Source organism: Octodon degus, unplaced genomic scaffold (genome assembly GCF_000260255.1).
Source record: "Octodon degus isolate 3935 unplaced genomic scaffold, OctDeg1.0 scaffold00170, whole genome shotgun sequence".
Classification (NCBI taxonomy): domain Eukaryota; kingdom Metazoa; phylum Chordata; class Mammalia; order Rodentia; family Octodontidae; genus Octodon; species Octodon degus.
The window spans coordinates 2,765,260-2,782,929 of NW_004524746.1; the positions used below are offsets into that span (position 1 = coordinate 2,765,260).

Here is a 17,670-nt window from a genome sequence, read left to right on the forward strand (position 1 = left end):
TTCTTCTCTCCTCACTGCATTTTGCATTTATTTCTTCAACAGCCACTTCTATACAAGGAAACACACTTGCTTACAGATTCAAGATGTATACCATCCCAGGTTATTTTTTTGCCATGGGAAAAGAAATCTCTGTCCGTCTGTCTGTCTGTCTGTCTGTCTGTCTGTCTGTCTGTCTGTCTCTCTCTCTCTCTCTCTCTCTCTCTCTTTGTCTCTCTCTGTCTCTGTCTCTCTCTGTCTCTCTCTCCCTCCCTCCCTCCCTCCCTTCCTCCCTCCCTTCCTCCCTCCTTCCCCCCTCCCTTCCTCTCCCCAACCTCTCCCCCATTCCACTTGCTAAACTCTCAGGGTAGGATTCCTGTTGATCCTGCTACAGTTTCATGCTAATGCAGCTGGAGCACTGGGGAAGTATGAAGCTGATAGAAACCCAATAAGAAGCAGTTAGGGCTGGGGAGATAGCTCAGCAGCATAAGTGCCTGCCCGACAAGCCCAAGGTCCTGAGTTTGATCTCTGGTACAAAAAAAAAAAAGAGTCAGTTACATGGAGTAGAGGGGACTGCAGCAGCAAGACACGGCCAGTGCTCTCAAGGTGGAAATGAAAAGTGCTTTGTGAAGATGACTGTAACCTTCCACTGTGTCACACATTCATTGAGCACTTAATTTCAAATCCCACTGCACTGACAGTGCCATCTGATCTAACAATCCTGTACTCAGTGTATAACATCTGAGAAGGAAGTTTTTCTAGCAGGCTTTCTTTCCACTGAGAGGTTCTTCTCTGGTTTTGAGTCAATACCACTTTCGGGGGTATTTTCTGCACGATTCCGATGTTCTACTTTTGTCAATGTGATGGATAGAACTGATTGTATTTTCCATTTAAATGTCCATGAGCGCAATTAAAACTTCTTTTTAGAAGGCTTTGAATGAACTTCAATCATATTTTTACATGAAGACAGTTTTCTCAGCAGCTCTTGAAGCTCAAAAATAGCTCTTCAGAAGAGAATTGAATTACAGATGAATATGTGGCATTTTCTTCTGGAACATTTGAGTTTTTAAGCAATATTTAAGTATTTTATTAATTTGCATTAATGAAGTAAATGGAACAAGAAATTGATGATTTGATCTCATCAAATTATTTTAGTGGCTTGAGGAAGTTTCTGGGTAAACTTCAAATAAGATGTATGTGAAAGAAAAGTCCTTGTAGACTCCTAAAATCAGAAACACAAAATTTTCAAAAATTTTAGACAAAGCACTAATTATACTAGCTATTAATAGCTGTATGTTTTAGGACAGATGCATAGAGGATAGTATCAAGTGTGTGAATAGAGCATTGGTATTATTTAGGCCAAATTATAGCTTTGCTAGCAAACTTTAAACAATAAGCCTTCCTGCTGAGTGATTCAAATGTATCCTGTAGGGTCCAGGAGTAGGCCTAGCACCAGCAACATGAAAGTGAAATTTCATTGCTCTCAGGATAGAAACTAAATAGGTTGAACTCAATTTCCTACAACCACCATGGTTGATTGTTTAAAAGAAAATAGGGACTTTTATAGTCCCTCTTTTGTTGAATTCTATAAATAATTTAATATATTTTAAACCATATAAATTTTTAATATATTTAGTATATTTTACCCAGGTATTTTGATAAAATTTTATGCAACTCTTAAGATTAGGGCACATGGTGGTTAGGAAAGGCAGACACTCTGTCCGCTGCTGTGCAGTCTCAGCTGTCAGGAGTTGCTGTGTGAATCTGTGCGTTGGCTTCCTTTGTCAGAATCATGACAAGCAGCAAATGTCACACAATCCCTGGGCCAAGAATTTCTTAGTCCAATGTTAGGACTATAGCTAAGGTAATGAGCTCAGATAATGAGGTTCCTCTACCCCTTGGATATCTTAGTTTTACAAAGTGTTGTGATAAGAAAATCCCATTTTGACCTAATGGAAATATTACTTATAAAGTTCCAGAGATGATTACACAAAGAAATTTAAAATTAAATTTAAATTTAATAATGTTTTCAAGAAGCTGGAAACTTCTTATAAAAAGATAAAAGGCCTCCAAACTGAAAGAAAAAATTAGTGTTTATTTGGCCCAAACTCTGTGACATGTAAACACTTCTAGAACAGTCCAGATAAATGTTTTCTAGTGTTGATCTGAAATCTTCCAGAGATAATCATTCCTTTTTGGTCCAGGTGCACTGCAGGAGAGAGAGGAGGCCACAGGTAATCCATCATCATCGATATCACACTCCACCATCAGCAGATCCTCCTTTCCTTTGATGTATATGTTCAAGAAAGTTTAGGGGCCTTTGTAGGGCACAAAGTCTAAGATATCCAAGAGTTTCTTGTGATTCAAAATTAGTGGGCCTTTAAAAATTGTGTATTCAAATGATGCTGATTCAGAGTTAGGATAGAACATGACAATGATCTCCCCAACAAATTTCCATCATGGAAAGTACTGACTCCTGCAGTGGGCTTGGGCAGGCAGGAAGGAACTGGGAAAGGTTACTCTGGGCTTAGAAGTTGTGTATTGTAGGACTTGGCTCTGATGAATGTTATGCTCTTAATTATGAAGAGGACTACCTATTGGGATGCATCTGGTGATGGAGGGCAAGTAATGAGATGGATATCCTCCAGGATAATGCACGGGCCAGTGCTGCAAGTCTAGAGAGGACTTCTCCAGTGGCATCCAAATTAGACAAATCCATGCTCCAGTTACATTTACATTAAGTCTTTGCTCTCTGTTTGAGTCTAAGAAGACTTTATATATAAACATCAGCTATTCAGGAATCTGACTAGCACCACTTTCTCCAATTCTCCTTGAAGGACACGCATTCTAATGTCTTTCCCTTTTTCCATAAAAGTTTTGCAAATGCAGAACTTTTGATTCAAATCTGAAATCTGAAATTCTACAAACCCTAAAGCTTCTTTGAGTGCTGACAAGAGGCATGATATGCACAAAATTATTTAAAATATTTCAGTGCACTTAGCCCCAGAAGCTGTGGGACAAGGCCAGACTTGGAGAAGGGTTTGGTATGTCACAGGGGTAAAGCTAATTTGTAGGCTCAGTCCAGGCTGACCACCAACCTCTCTTCCTTTCCTGTCTTGTGGCCATGGCCTGGTGGCAACCACTTAGATTTGAAATGTTCAAGAAAGAATATTTTCTTCCAAAGTTTGACTGAGAGGAACAGACTTCAAAGTCATGGCAGGAGATGAATAATTTGAGGATGGAAACAAGATGATACACATTGTTGTGTACGATGGGTAGGGAAAGTATGCGTATCTTGTTGCAAATGAACTAACTAGTTAAAGGGAGTGTGAAAAAAACTAAACTTGTTTTGCTTGAGATTAAAGGTGAGCTAGACCAGACTAAAGACAACCTGGGACAATCCCATGATGACTTGAGTGCCTGAAAGTTTATACCGTATAGGTGACAAATGGCCAGTCAAGACATCACTGGTGGTCCCACTGTGAGAAAGCTGTGCAGAGGGTCAAGGACTCATTTCACACCCAAGCTCAGACTTTTTGAGGCCATAACAGCCACATACTTATACTTGGAATGGTTAACGCAAAATTACCAGATGAACCTTGGGTTCCAGATTTTTTTTCTCTTTCCTTTCACTTTGTTGCAGAGGACCTATGCTATCAGACTATTCCAGAGATGTCATGTCAGAAAACTTCCTCTTCTGCAACATGGATGCAAGTTCTGAAATGTTTCTGTTTGAAGAAAGTAGATAAAGAAGCAGAAGTGACCAGTCTGTGACACACTATTCTTCAGTTTGGTGGATGAAACCAAGGGATTTTAAATCAGGAGTTGAACAGGTGACATTCCAGTGAAATGTAAGAGCAGAAAGCCATCCTTCTTGACCTAGAGCATAGTGGCTTAGAGGCAGCTGCATCAGCTGCATGTCACAACCTGTGCCCTTCATTATCATTGCTGAACTTTTGGGTCAAAACTTGAATGAGGTCAATTTTTCTTGTATAGTTTTACTTGCAAGAAGATCTAACACTGAATGCTCACAAGAGCACCAAGTAATAGATATGAGTACAATATTACATTTATTTATTTATTGTTTATACTGTGAAATGTTTTCACATGAAAATAGTTTTATAATCTATACAGAATTGAAAAGTACAAGAAATTATTTCATTTTTTGATAAAACTATACAGTACAACTAGCACACTGTATTCTCCATTCTATGGCCATTCACCAAGATGGGAATATAATCTTGTCTTAAATACATAAAGGTTCTGGCTTGATGCCACAAACTATAGGTTAAATTCCAGGGAAACACTCCTTTTTTATTATTCTTTTTTTTCCATAATTTTATTGATAAACAAATAGCAATGAGACAGTTTCAAACCAAATCGCTGGACAGTTTCAATAATTAACACACTGCATACATTCTTCTTAGTGGTTAATTGCTGTACAAGATGCGGACTTGAGATCCTATTTACAAACACCATTAGAACAAATCATTTATTCATTAAGAGAACGTAATTATATATCTATCCTAACCACTTTGAATACACAGATACAAAATGGACATTCATCTGTATACCCTTTTTTGGTTAAGTTCCCTTATTTGAATATTATAGGTGTGTAAACTCAGCAAAATATTATAAAAGAGTCCAGTAGCCCATAATAGCATTGGGTCTTCTGTTTAACTGGCAATGTTAAACAGAAGAATATTGACCTGAGCCCCTCACGGCTCAACATAACAGCATGGCTTTACTTCGTATATTTAGTCTTCATACTTTTCTATTGAATGGTTAAGACCAAGGTAAAGCAGGACCTATGAAACAGGAGTTGTAGCTTTTGGGTCTGAGAAGGTCAGTGAAATCCCCTCAGGATTTATCCTGAGATCCTGTACCTCAGATTGTAGAACCTTTGTCAGTGTCAGTCATGTGGATAAGTCATGGCCATTGCTTGGCCAATGTGCTCTCTGTGAAAGCCTGAGACAGGAAACACTCCTTTGGTAATGTGAACAGTTTGATTATACCATAGTTCATTTCAGAAAAAAAATTAAAATAGCTTTCCCTTCCTTAGCTAGTGTTCTTTTCCTTTCGTGTAACTATTAAGTAAGGTAGTAAGGTGAAGGGGAATGACTTATTCTTTTCGTACCTATTTTGCTTCTAGGATCCTTTTTTTGTGGAACCAGGGATTGAACTCAGGCCCTTGTGCTTGCCAGGCAAGCGCTTATTCTACTGAGCTATTTCCCCAGCCCCTAGGATCCTTGCTTAAACCAATGAATATGTCAAGTCTTCAACTGACACTATTATTACCACTATGAAGCTGTGTCATTCTAAAATAGTTAAGACCCCAGTTAAAAGACCTACCTACATGCTTTTCCAAATAAGGCAATAAAGTTGGCTTTGAAATAGTTTTCATGTCTCACAAATATTAGCAGCCCCTTGGTAGACTGATTGCAGAATTAAATGCATATAGAACAATATGCTTTTCATGTTAACTTGGAAATAGAATTGCTAGCAACATTTTATTTAAACAAATATTCAAGGTGATCCACTCTTAGAAACAAAGGCAGATTTAAGGTACAAAAATGCAGGAATCGAAGACCCCACTGAAATAATTAGAAAGAGGCTCAGTTCATGAAAATGGCCTTGGAATTATCCAACTCCTAACGACATTTTTATCGTGAATGAGAAAATCAAAAAAATATAAAGCTATAAATGGGAATGAAGTTATTTTAAAGAAAAAGACGTTTGCATTTCATTGTGAAAATAAAAGGGAATGGAAATACAAAATGGGCTGGTTGTTTCTTTAGCTCATGTATGATTTCACATTAAGACATTAACAGTCCTCCACACTGAAGTATTATAGACAAGTAAACCTAAGTTTTCTGATTAGTTCTCTTCATTTGGATTATAAGAAGGCTTTAAAACTTGCCTTCCTTTCTTACTAAATGAGCTTCTCTGGGAAGCATATGAATAAAGCAAAAATGCATTTCTAAAGAAAGTTTACATACTACATAATATAAAGCATGGGAACCAGGAACATTGGTTCCCATACAATGAATTTTCTAAAAATAACTTAAAATTAGAAATGACACATACTCCTTAGACATTAAACCAGAGCAAATATTGCCAGACATAGGAACAACATTCATCTGTAGAAACACAAATGCACAAGAGTAATACAGAAATCAGAATGAAGGTCAATAGACGCACATGCTGGTAGAACATATGTCTATCGTGACTTATAATGTTCTGTGGCCTCTTTGAAGCCCTAGTCCCACCAGGCCCAGAGTGTGGCTAAGTGGACATAGATGTGTATGATCTACAAAATAGCCAACATGCTCACTAATCAAGTATACAACACTATGTGCTGCTTGATTGCTCTTGATTACTTGGGTATTCAAAATCAACTTTACTGCTCAATCAGAAAGAAGTTATCATTGAATTAACTCTCAAATAATCCATGAAATAAACTTCACTTCTCGCTTGTGTCAACAGTATCTTGATACCCCAGGAATACAAGGGATTAGTCGAATAGTTGCTTTGAAGCCATGAAATGCACATTCATAAATATTTGTCTGAACCTTAAAAATATTAAATACATCCAGGTAGTTGCTGTGCAGTTTTTGCTGTAAGAGGCAGCTCTTCAGCAGTGTTTTATGAAGTGGTTACTTGGGGACTTGACTCTGGATCTTCCCGCTTTCTTCATTTCTTTGCAACACTGACTGCACCACCAATCAGGAAAACCACAGCAATGATTGCAAAATAACTGGTGTAGATCAGGAATTGAACGGTGATTTCCAAGTTGAGGCCACTGTCATACCCCACAATCAGAGTGGGCACTGTCTGTAGTGCCAGGGCAATGAAGGTATTTATACCAAACACCAGGATGTAGCATTCCATACTGAGGTTTGCAGCAATCTGAAATGTTGCTATTATGATGAGTAACATGTAGATGATTCTGAAGATGGCATAGGACTCATAGCACGCCCAATTGTTACCCACAGTGTCCATGATATACACGGCAGCAGCAATCAAGAGAGAACACAGAGACAACATCATCTCTCCCCAAGTGGACCAAGAGATTTTTATGTAACCAATTGCAAATACAGCAATTGCACCCAATAAGGTTGAAACGGCCTCCTCTCCACCATTATAGATAGCAGCATGGGGAGAAGGCACCACAGTCTCCCACAGGCCCTGTGTGTAGTTGATGACTTGGAAATAGCCACAGGTGGCGAGGGCCAACCACACAGACTGGCAGAGCAGGGGACGCGAGGAGTAGCACATCAGAAAGTCATTCCATAGCACCTTCAACACCAGGAGGTGGTCTAGCTTGGGTTCTGGCTCCTCCATGGGAGGCTCCTCCAGATTTAAAGGGATTTTTGAGTCAATGTCCTCCTACCCAGGAAGGTGGTTCGAAGCAGAGGTGTCAGTAACAATGCCACCATTTTGTACCTTGGTGCCATTCATTCCTTGGCAGGATGAAGGAACGTGGTGAAAGAAGAGGCTCTTCTGTGGCATAGACAGAAACCAGGCCACAGCAAAAGCCACAGAAACACAGGTGAGAGAGACAACATTCAGGCTGAACAGGGACCAGTCTGCCAATGAGACAAGAATTTGTTCTAGGACAGAGGCCACTGTGAAGCCCACTAAAGTGGCACTTCGACAGTAGCTTGTGACCTGCTGGTACATGCCCAAGTCTACAACACTGTAGATGTAAGAGTAATAGGCAGTTGCAGTGGCTGAGGCGATGCCATAAAAGAACTCCAGGCACTGAATGGCCAGCAGGCTCTGGGCATAGAGCAGCATGAACCATGTAACAATAAGGCTGAATCCCTGCAGCAGAACAGCAGGTTTATCATGGAGGTAGTGGCAAGGAATACAGGAAACAGCAGCACCAGGTAAGAGTAAGTCCATACTGGGTAAATCTCATTGAAGACCTGCCGCTGAGTCAGGTTCTTGCTTGGTTCCAACAGGTAGGGCGTCAGGAAGGGTTCGGATGGCCGCAGGCTGGCGAAGAAGCCCTAGGCGCAGAGCAGCCTGGTGGGCAGAAACCAGCGCTCCCGTGGCACACGGGCGGTGCGGAGTAGCATGGTGGCGGCTGCCCGCCGACACACGGGCCGTCACATCCATCCGAGACCAGAAGCACGGGAAGGCTGCCCAAACCTCCTTGCTCGCTCCCGGCAGCCCTGACAGAGGACGGGTGCGGGCCAACACTGCTCATACCTGTATTTAACCTTTTAATGTAAGACTCTGTGTCACTTATGGAGCTTTACGGCAGTGTGGTTTTGATCAACGGTTTGTTCTTTGAGTGGCTGTGGAAACTGCAGGTGGTCTTAGTTAAGAACTGAACAAACGTGAAGGTCTGGTGTCAAAGTTCAGCTTTAAAATATCTGAAGTATTATAAAAGTTCATTTCACAACTAGATTGCATAAAAATATTTGCTGTGATGAAAATCGCTGTTAGTTTTTTAGTAGTGAACTTTATGAACTCACTCTAGTCCACCGCATTATCATGGTATGATGTAAAAGATGAAATGGATTCCTCTGTTGTATTGGTATTACACTTTTGATACTGAATTAAGTGTACCTTGAAAACCTTATTTAAAATATTGTACAAAATTACCTGCAGGTATAAGTATAAAATTTGAGTATAAAAATTACATAATGGAAATTGTTTCCATAATGACAACTTCATATATATTCAAATATGAAATATAAATGAATTTTGTGGTTACGCTTGGGACTCATTCCCAATATTTCATTATGTAAATGCAAATATTCCAAAATCTGAAAAATATTTCTCATCTCATACATTAGGAGTACTTAACTTACAATGAAATATTCTTATATTAATACTTGAAATTTCAATCTAAATATTTTTTCAGAATGAACACTCATTCCAAATAGGTGGAAAACTGGGCCCACTCCAGAGGTGTCGGCATGTAGATATATAGTGCTTGTGGAACAGCAAATAGTTTATTATAACTATTATGGAAGAGGGGTAAAAAAAATCTAAATACTGATTACAAAAGCTGGAGAAGCTTGGATGCATTTTGGATATATCTCCAATAATAGAGGATAATTTTATAAGGCCTTCAGTTGTTTTGTAATCAAAGAGAAAAGATGAAAGGATGACTAGGAAAAAATAGGCCACACGATGCCTAGGGTAGGATGGAAGCATGAGAAGGGGAGGCGCTGATGCTGTACTTGAAAGGCCAAGTTAAAGGAAGAGAGACTTAGAGAAAGCTGAGCAAGTTATGTTAGATAATTAAGAACTGAGTTTATAGGAACTGGGAAGCAGCCCATAATCTTTTTTTTTTTTTTTTTTTTTTTTGCGGAGCCAGGGATTGAACTCAGGCCCTTGTGCTTGCCAGGCAAGTGCTTATTCTACTGAGCCATCTCTCCAGCCCCCCATATTCATTTTAAGCAGAAACTACTTGCCTGATTTAAGTGATTTTAGTTCCTCTGTAAGTCATAATTGCACTTGGCTCCAGACATCAGAATCTCAAAGTGCTTTATTTTGCTTAAAAACAAAGAAACTCATGCATGAAGCTCAAGTGCAGCTAATACCCTCAAATTAATTCAAGCACTGTTAGTGAGAAAGAGCAGCAAAAAGCTACTACAAGGCCATCGGCTATGTCTACATTGTCTGTCAAAGAGGTTTCATTAGAGTAGAATGAAAATTGTATTAAAGAGAGCTGGCATACACAGCTTCTCCATAAATGTCTCTTTGTGAGTGCATATGTAAAAATAAAGAGACTGGAAAGAAATATTAGAGCTTTGTCCAGAAATTTAACCTTTTCTGGTATTGTATAGACAGACTTGGTCTACGTTGTTTATAAGGGTCTGAGGACTTTACTATTCATGTCCCCTTCTTAGTTAACTACCCAAAGTATCAGAATTTGACTTTAATTTTTCCTGATGTGAATTTTGGAGTCAAAGTCAAATATATTTTAAATGAAATATGTCATGTGAGAGAGTATATAGTTAAAAGTGATAATAAAGTATTCAAAAACTGATCAGAACTAGGCATTGTCCAATTAAAACAAGTGCTGAATGCCAACTAGAAACAATCAGTTTGCCTGCATATCTCTTCTGATTTTAATGGAGATACTTTCAAAAATGATCATTTTTCTCATCCTTGGTAAGGTCCCCTCATCAGTTTTCCTGAGTAATGCACCATTTGGCCAGGCTTGTAGAGGAACGGACTGTGGGTCACCTTATCTGAAGATCTTCTCTGCTTCTGCTTGTACTAGCTTGGATGCACACCAGCAAACTGGGTTTCAGACAAGCTTTTGTTTAAGAGATATGAAATAATTCTTCCCACAAAACCATTTGTTTCTATCTTACTGTGCTTAAGAATGGAAGTGCCACCGGGTTGAAAGAAAATGCATTATTTCAGTATTTTCATTTCATTTGGAATCAAGAAGTATAGAATATTATGCAAAAATGATACAAAAATGTATCCAAACCAAATATATTTGGAAAAAACTAGGGATTTACCCCAATTAAGTCATTAAATTGTGTATTTATCCATTTAACCAACTTGAGTGACCCTCCAAGAAGCTTTGCTGAGTGGATTAAGCACATCCCCAAAATTTCTATGTTATAGGATTCCAATTATGGTAGAGCTTTTTAAATGTTGTAATGTTAGAAGTGGTGGATAAATGAGTAGTGGTTAGGAGTTAAGAACAGTGGATTGGAGAGAAAGAAGGTAAAAGTGATTATGAGAAGGGAAACAGGAGGATCCTTGAAGCATGGAGAAAGCATTATTCTGAATGTTTTAGTAGGTACCTGACCCTATTCAGGTGACAAACTTGCATAGAACTCACACACACACAAACACATATCTAAAAGAAAAGTGGAAATGTGATTAAAATCAATGAGTTGTGTCAAATGCCCACATCCTGGTTGTGATATTGTACCATAATTTTGCAAAATGTAACTTTGGGGTGTGTGTCAGTGGGTTCTACCAACGGATCTTTCTGTATTATTTTTTATGACTGAGTGCCAATTTGCAGTTTTCTTAATAAAAGTTTCTATTAAAAGTACTGAGAGAACGTGTTAAGAATTTATAAGAGGAGGGCTGGGGAGGTGGCTCAGTGGAATAAGTGCTTCCCTGGCAAGTGCAAGGGTCTGCGTTCAATCCCTGGTTCGGCAAAAAAAAAAAAAAAAAAAAAAGAAAAAAGAATTTATAAGAAGCAAATTAGAGGAGAGATGTGAAATGTTTTGTGGTGGATGGTGATCACAAAATAGCCCAGAGGGTAGGAGAAGAACAGGATCTAAGGTAGGAAAAGACATTGGACATAATAAAAAATGTAGACACTGAATTAAAAGAGAGTCTCAATTCTGAAACAATGAAAACAAAAATAAGGAATTCAAAGTAGAAATTGAATGTGTGAAAGATGGCAGATTCAGTTTAGATATGCTGAGTGTGGTGGATAGAAATTTCTTGAGTTTCAAGCTAAGATCCAGAAATATAACAATTGTCTTACATTCAAATTAAAAAAAAAATCATTTCTACCTCACAATTATGAGAAAAACTTAATTCATGGTCCACTAACTATATCTTCTATAAAGCATCAATTCATGATTGTTTCTCCATCAATTCCATAATCTTCCCTCCTTGCATTCTTGAATTATGTCTAAAATTCAGGTATAGATGAGGACAACTGTCTCAAGTTTATAGCCTCATAGCTTTGTCTATGATTCTTTGTTTCATTCTATAGTTTCCACTTTGTGTTTTACCCCACAAAATTCAGAACAACTATAAGAAGAGAAAGTCAAGAGAAGAGACAAGTGTCTGTGATTACTAGGGTTTTATGCTGCCAGTGGCTATCTTGGAAACTGAGCTGTCAATTGACTCCCCATTTTGGGGATTGTGTAGACAGTCATGGCTTCTCCGATGCCTGCAATGGCACACTTTTGGTCAGCCTGTCTCCTGGAAGGTGGTAGCCACTTTTATGTTGGCTGTGTTCTTTTGTTTTTCTCAGCCTTACATATCAAATTTCTGTCAATGGGCTATCTATCTCAGCAAGGGATTTGGGATAAGCTCCTAAAACTATTTCAAGATAATGTCCTTTTACTGTTACCCAGTAGGTGAGTAGGACAAGTATCAACTTTTTGGTAAAAAAGTTCTTGGAGGTTGACTGTTTTAAATGTAACTGTGACCTGATTTGCCACAGGGCAACAACCCATTCATTCAAAGGTGTTCTGCACATTTGTATCTGTCAGACATGGTTAGTCATTGGTCCATCCTGCCCTGCAAGTGGAGAATGTATCTTTGAGAAATTGCCTAAAGCCTCTCTCTACTGACTTGCAGTCGAAAGGAATGCCTCTCTTTTCCACACCTAAAGAAAAGGCAAAGATATTTTTATCATCTCACTAATATATCTTTGAATATCCAAATCCTTCAAAATATTTGCACAAGCTCAATATGAGTAAGCAGTTGTGATGAGTTATGTAAGACTCCTAGACCTCCTTTGCAATTCCTGCCTCTCAGTCTTGTACTTTGAAATAAGTCAGACACATAAATATAAATATCACAGTTTTTCTTATATGAAAACTCGCTATGTATAAATAATAAACATATATAGGCATACAGTAGATATTAAGATAGAAGATGGATAAATAGGAAGTAGCATGATTTTTCTTCAAATGGATGTAGAAACAAGAGATGAAGGGGCAGAGGAGGGAAAAAGGATGGGGAATAAAGAGTGAAAGGGGAACAGTGATGAAAATAGAACGTTTGCAAATGGAAAGGAGATCAAGAGTCAGAAGTGAGGGGAGGCAGGGCTAAGTAATTATGTTGTATTCTCCCCATGTTCCAAATTTTCCATAATAAGTGTAATTATCAAGGACTGAAAACATATATTAATAAATTACTCTTAAAAACCAAATGACAATAAAGCCAAACACTGAAATGAAAAGAGTAACCTTGCATTTCACTTTGAACTGAAATATGTTTATCAAATTAGTGTATTCGGTGACAGGGGCATCCTTGTTGGGTTCAGTTGGTAAAAGCACAAGTGCTTGCTGCTCTAGATTCCTCAGACTTACCAGAGGTCCTCATGTCATACTCTTATAATGTAGGCAGAAATTCCAAGCATTTTCTAGCATCGCTGACAACTGTGATAAATGAAAAGGAGAGGAAAGGATCTACAAAGGATCCATAGCTGATTAAACTAAAAGCATCAACTTCAGACAGAAATCTCTTAACATCATAGATGTCCTCAGCCAACCAGATATTGATCAGATATTACGAGTCAGTTTAAAGAGAACCCTTATTGATTTTGTTAGGCTGTTTTAAATGCATGAACTCTTTTTTATTTCCTCTCTGAAGCATTTCTCCACAGTTGGCTGTGTAGGAAGTGTGAACAGAACAATAGTTGTATAAATAGATTCTATGACACAAATTGGTGCAATAATGCCAGAAACTGCTTCGCACAGCTTGCCATAAACACTTTCAATACAATAAACAAAACTGTATTCAAGCTTATATTTTGGTGTCAATGTTCATTCCTCATACCAACATCCTAATATTTTAGAAACACAGGTATTATGAAGGTCACTTCATCTGGGTCTGACATGAGGTCCTGTGTGTGGCTCCACTCTGGAGGTGCAGCTGAACTCTGACTCTGCAGGGTAAAGGTCAGCTCTTCAGCAATTAGGTCACCACTCCTTGGATGAGTGGATGCCATTTGGGTACATGCCAACTTTAAAATCCACTTTCATGCCGTTGGTATTTCATACTGGTATTTTGTTAAATGAAAAAACCATCTCTTAAGTCCTGAACTTATTTTCTACATTGGTCTTGATGATATTCTACTATGTGCTCCTTGCCTGCTACTCTTCTCTCACTGCTAGGACAAAATACTGGACACCCAACATAAGGAAGGAAAAGTTTATTTAGCTCACAGTTTGTGGAGGTTTCAGTCCACACTCAGTTGGCTCCGAGGCAGAGTGGCACATGGCAGAGGGCAGAGGTTGGTGGTGGCAGAAAACAGCAAAACAGCGAGAGCTAAAAGGGAGGAGCAGGGGCAGAGCAGCAGAGGCAGAGGCAGGCCTCTTTCCTTTCCTTATATTGCCTTCAGGCTGTCTGCCCAGGGGGAGTATAGCACTCACACCCATAGTCCCAGCAGCACTTACACTCATAATCCCAACATTGGATCATGAGTTAATCACAAACTCTGGAAGCCTGCTCCAGTGATTACATGAGGCTTTGGGGGGACAAGCAAGGGCGAACCATAAAGCTCCTAAAGAAAATTTGACTAAATCTTTCCCATTTTTATAGATCTGAAGGTATGAGACATTCAAAAGCAAACTCCATCTCTGCATAGTCATCCAACAAAAACTTCTCATATTAATTTAAAATACTGAAATGGAAATACTTGTTTTTCAAAAAAGAGAAAGAAGGGGAAGAAAAAGAGGCTTTAAAAAATTCAGATGTGAAAAAAAAAATTCAGATGTGTCATGTACATGTCCTAACTGCCCACAGTGAGTGCATTCATTATGTACCTCAAATATGACCTAATAAAAATTGGCATGTAATTGTGTATCCCAATTGTGACCTTTTATCCTAAGGTTTTTAAGTCTCTAGTAAGCACACCTGCTTTTGTTTCTCCTTCAGATACTTCTTTTTTTTTGATAGAACTGGGGATTGAACTCCGGTCCTTGCGCTTGCCAGGGGAGCGCTTATTCCACTGAGCCATCTCCCCGGCCCCAGATACTTCTTAAAACAATAAATTTTTCTTTTTCTTATTCTAAATATAAGCCAAATCAAGAAAACTTTTAGGACAAAGAGTGACCAAGAAGAGTGACCAGTGTGATAAGACAGTTGGAGGAGGACTAAAAAATAGGTTTCCCTGATTTTTTAGATTTTACAGCAGGTGCCACCATGTCTAGCTCCTGATTCTTTTCTTATAATCAACTTCCAATTGACTAGATCAATATTGTCTCCCCGGTGCTGTACAGAATCCAGCTTTCTCTCAAGTTATTTATGTAAGTGTCAATAAATATCTTCTGAAAATAATCCTATGGTCATTTAAATTGGAAATATGTACATTCTACACCCTTTAATGGAGAAAAACAGCCCTAAAATATGAAAAATATTGAGAAGTTCCTGTAGGGAAAAAATCTGTCTTAATCCAGTTCTGATCATGTACATAGTCTTCTTCCCAATAAACACCGATAAAACGTGTTCCATGCAATGTAATGGAAACCTGGCCTGTGTCTTTCTTTTTTTTTAAGCGTAAAATGTAATGACTAAATTAAACAGATTACAGCAGGTACAATCTAGCCAGAAGAGTGGATTATTTATGACACCATTCCATTTCTATAGTAAAATACAAAAGCTACTATTGATTTGCACTATTTATAGTCTAATATAACTCTTAAGTCTTTTCACAAGTTTTACTGTGTGAGATAAGCAGAAATTGTATGTGTACTCCTGTTAAATTTCATTTTATTTAATTCAAGTTGATTTTTTTTCTCAGCCATAGACAAAACACTAAGCCAAGAATAAAAAACATATTTTCAGCATGGTAATTTAATAATATTATGAAAATTTAAGTTTTGTAGCCACATATTTATTTTTAAAAGTGTTATAAATCATTTTAAGATGTCATACATTTTTCATTAAAATAAAATTATGCACAGCAACATTGCCATGGTTAAGTATTTTATACTTGACAATCATTCCTTTTTAAAAAAATCTTTTCTTTATTTACTTATTTAATAGGGTCTTGCTATGCTCCCCAGACTCATAGTGATTCTCCTGTCTCAGCCTCCCCCGCACTGGGATTGCAGACATATGCCACCATGCCCAGTTTGGGTGGCTACACAGTGATTCCTGGATTCCAGGGCCGGCATGGCACCAGGGATCAAACCCAGGCCTTTGTGCTTGCCAGGAAGGCCCTCAGACTGCTGAGCTGTGTCCCCAGCCCAGACAATCACTTTTTTTTTTTTTTAATTTTTTTTTGTATTCTCCATTACATGCCTTTATTAACAAAAGATAAAATACTAAAGAACAACTGTCAGCCTGCTTGGGGGTCCCAAGGGAGATTTTCGTGGGTGAGGTCCGAAGGCTGAAGAACACCGGTGTGCCAAGACAACAGTCATACCAGCAGGCAGCATGGAGCGGAGCAGAGCACAGGAGCGCAAGAGCCACGGCCGCCTGCGTCTTTCGTGCATCCATCCTGTACAGGTTGTTACCTCACTTACAATCCCACATGGTGTTGCTCGTGTTTACCTGCGTTGAGTGTAGTTACGTAACTGCGCCCTGTGCTCCTGTACTGGACAAGCAGGGTCTCATCCTCAGGTGTCCTTAGATGCCCCTGAGCTCTGAAACCGTTTGAGTGGTTCCCATGCTGATGTTAGACTTTATCTTGCACCATCCTGTGCTTCATCGCTACTGTCCGAGGAGAGGCCATGGGGTCATCTGGCCTCTGTAGACAATCCCTTTTATGAAAGAAAAGTCAGACACCCACACCTAATTTGCGAAAACACTAGCAATGTAAATGAAAATGCTAGTTTTTATTGACAAATTGTTAATTTTCACAATATTATGATACAAGAAATTTTAATCAACCTTCTATGCTAAGAGTTATACACTGTTCAAACTTAACAAGAAGTGATATTTTTCATTTAACAGGTGGTATGGAAACCATTATATAATACCAAAAGCTGAAATGACACTTGAATAATCTTTAAGAAATCTAAAAGTGAGCAATGATGATTTATAATAATTCATATGTTTGGCTATATAAAATTATTATAATAAATAATAGGATGAGGTAGGTAGCCTTTATTCAAATTTATGAAATATTATGCATAATATTTATCAAATATTCATAGTAGAATCACATCTTGATAAATTTGGTAAAATATTAGGAAACTATTTCTATGTAGAGGAGACTGCTACAATGTTCAACCTCTTAAATTTTAATAGTTGCTCATGTTAGTGAAGAAATTATACTATACTTGTAGTTATCAGAAAATAAAATCCTTCCAAACTTTCTAGTTGTCTTTAATGGTAAGAGAAAAATTGTGTTGTTAAATTGTATGCAAATGAAGTTTTAAAGAAAGGTTAATTAGACAGGTTCATTTCATAATTATCAGAAGATTTTTTTTTTTTTTGGCTGGCTCAGGATGCCTTCAGGGTAGGTCTGGTAAGATCTGAGGATCTGGGGATTGAATCACAGCATCCTGATTGCTTTGTTTATTTCATAATTATCTATCTTAGCTATTTTGAAAATAGGAACATTTTGTACCTTAAAAATCAATTTAATATTCACCCGTAACTGTTTATAATTATGTCCTTTTGAATGAATAAAGTTGGTTTCAAAATAAACATATCTTAAGTCAATATGCTTACCTTGCAGTATGAAAGCTTTAAAATATACATTAAATAGAAATCTGTTATTATTGTTATATAAAATTAAAATACATAATGAAATGGTAATGGATTTCCTGTTTACTTGGGCAGAAATATAGGACATAACTATTTTATTTTTTCTGTAATAACCAAAGTAATAATGTCATTGATACAGGCATATTTTCCATTTATGTAGATACATTGTATTTTAAAGGACATACTTTAATTATAATTGCCAAGCTGAACTATAAATGAAATTACTTCCTGGTAGAACAGAGTAATGGAAGGCTCAACAACAAAACAGAAAATCAAGAAAATGTGGAAAAT

General features: G+C 37.9%; 1 pseudogene; it reads right to left on the reverse strand.

Moving 5' to 3' along the window:
- Positions 1 to 6,621: 6,621 nt before the first annotated feature.
- Positions 6,622 to 8,100, reverse strand: LOC101570097 (annotated as a pseudogene).
- Between the last annotated feature and the right edge of the window lie 9,570 nt (positions 8,101 to 17,670).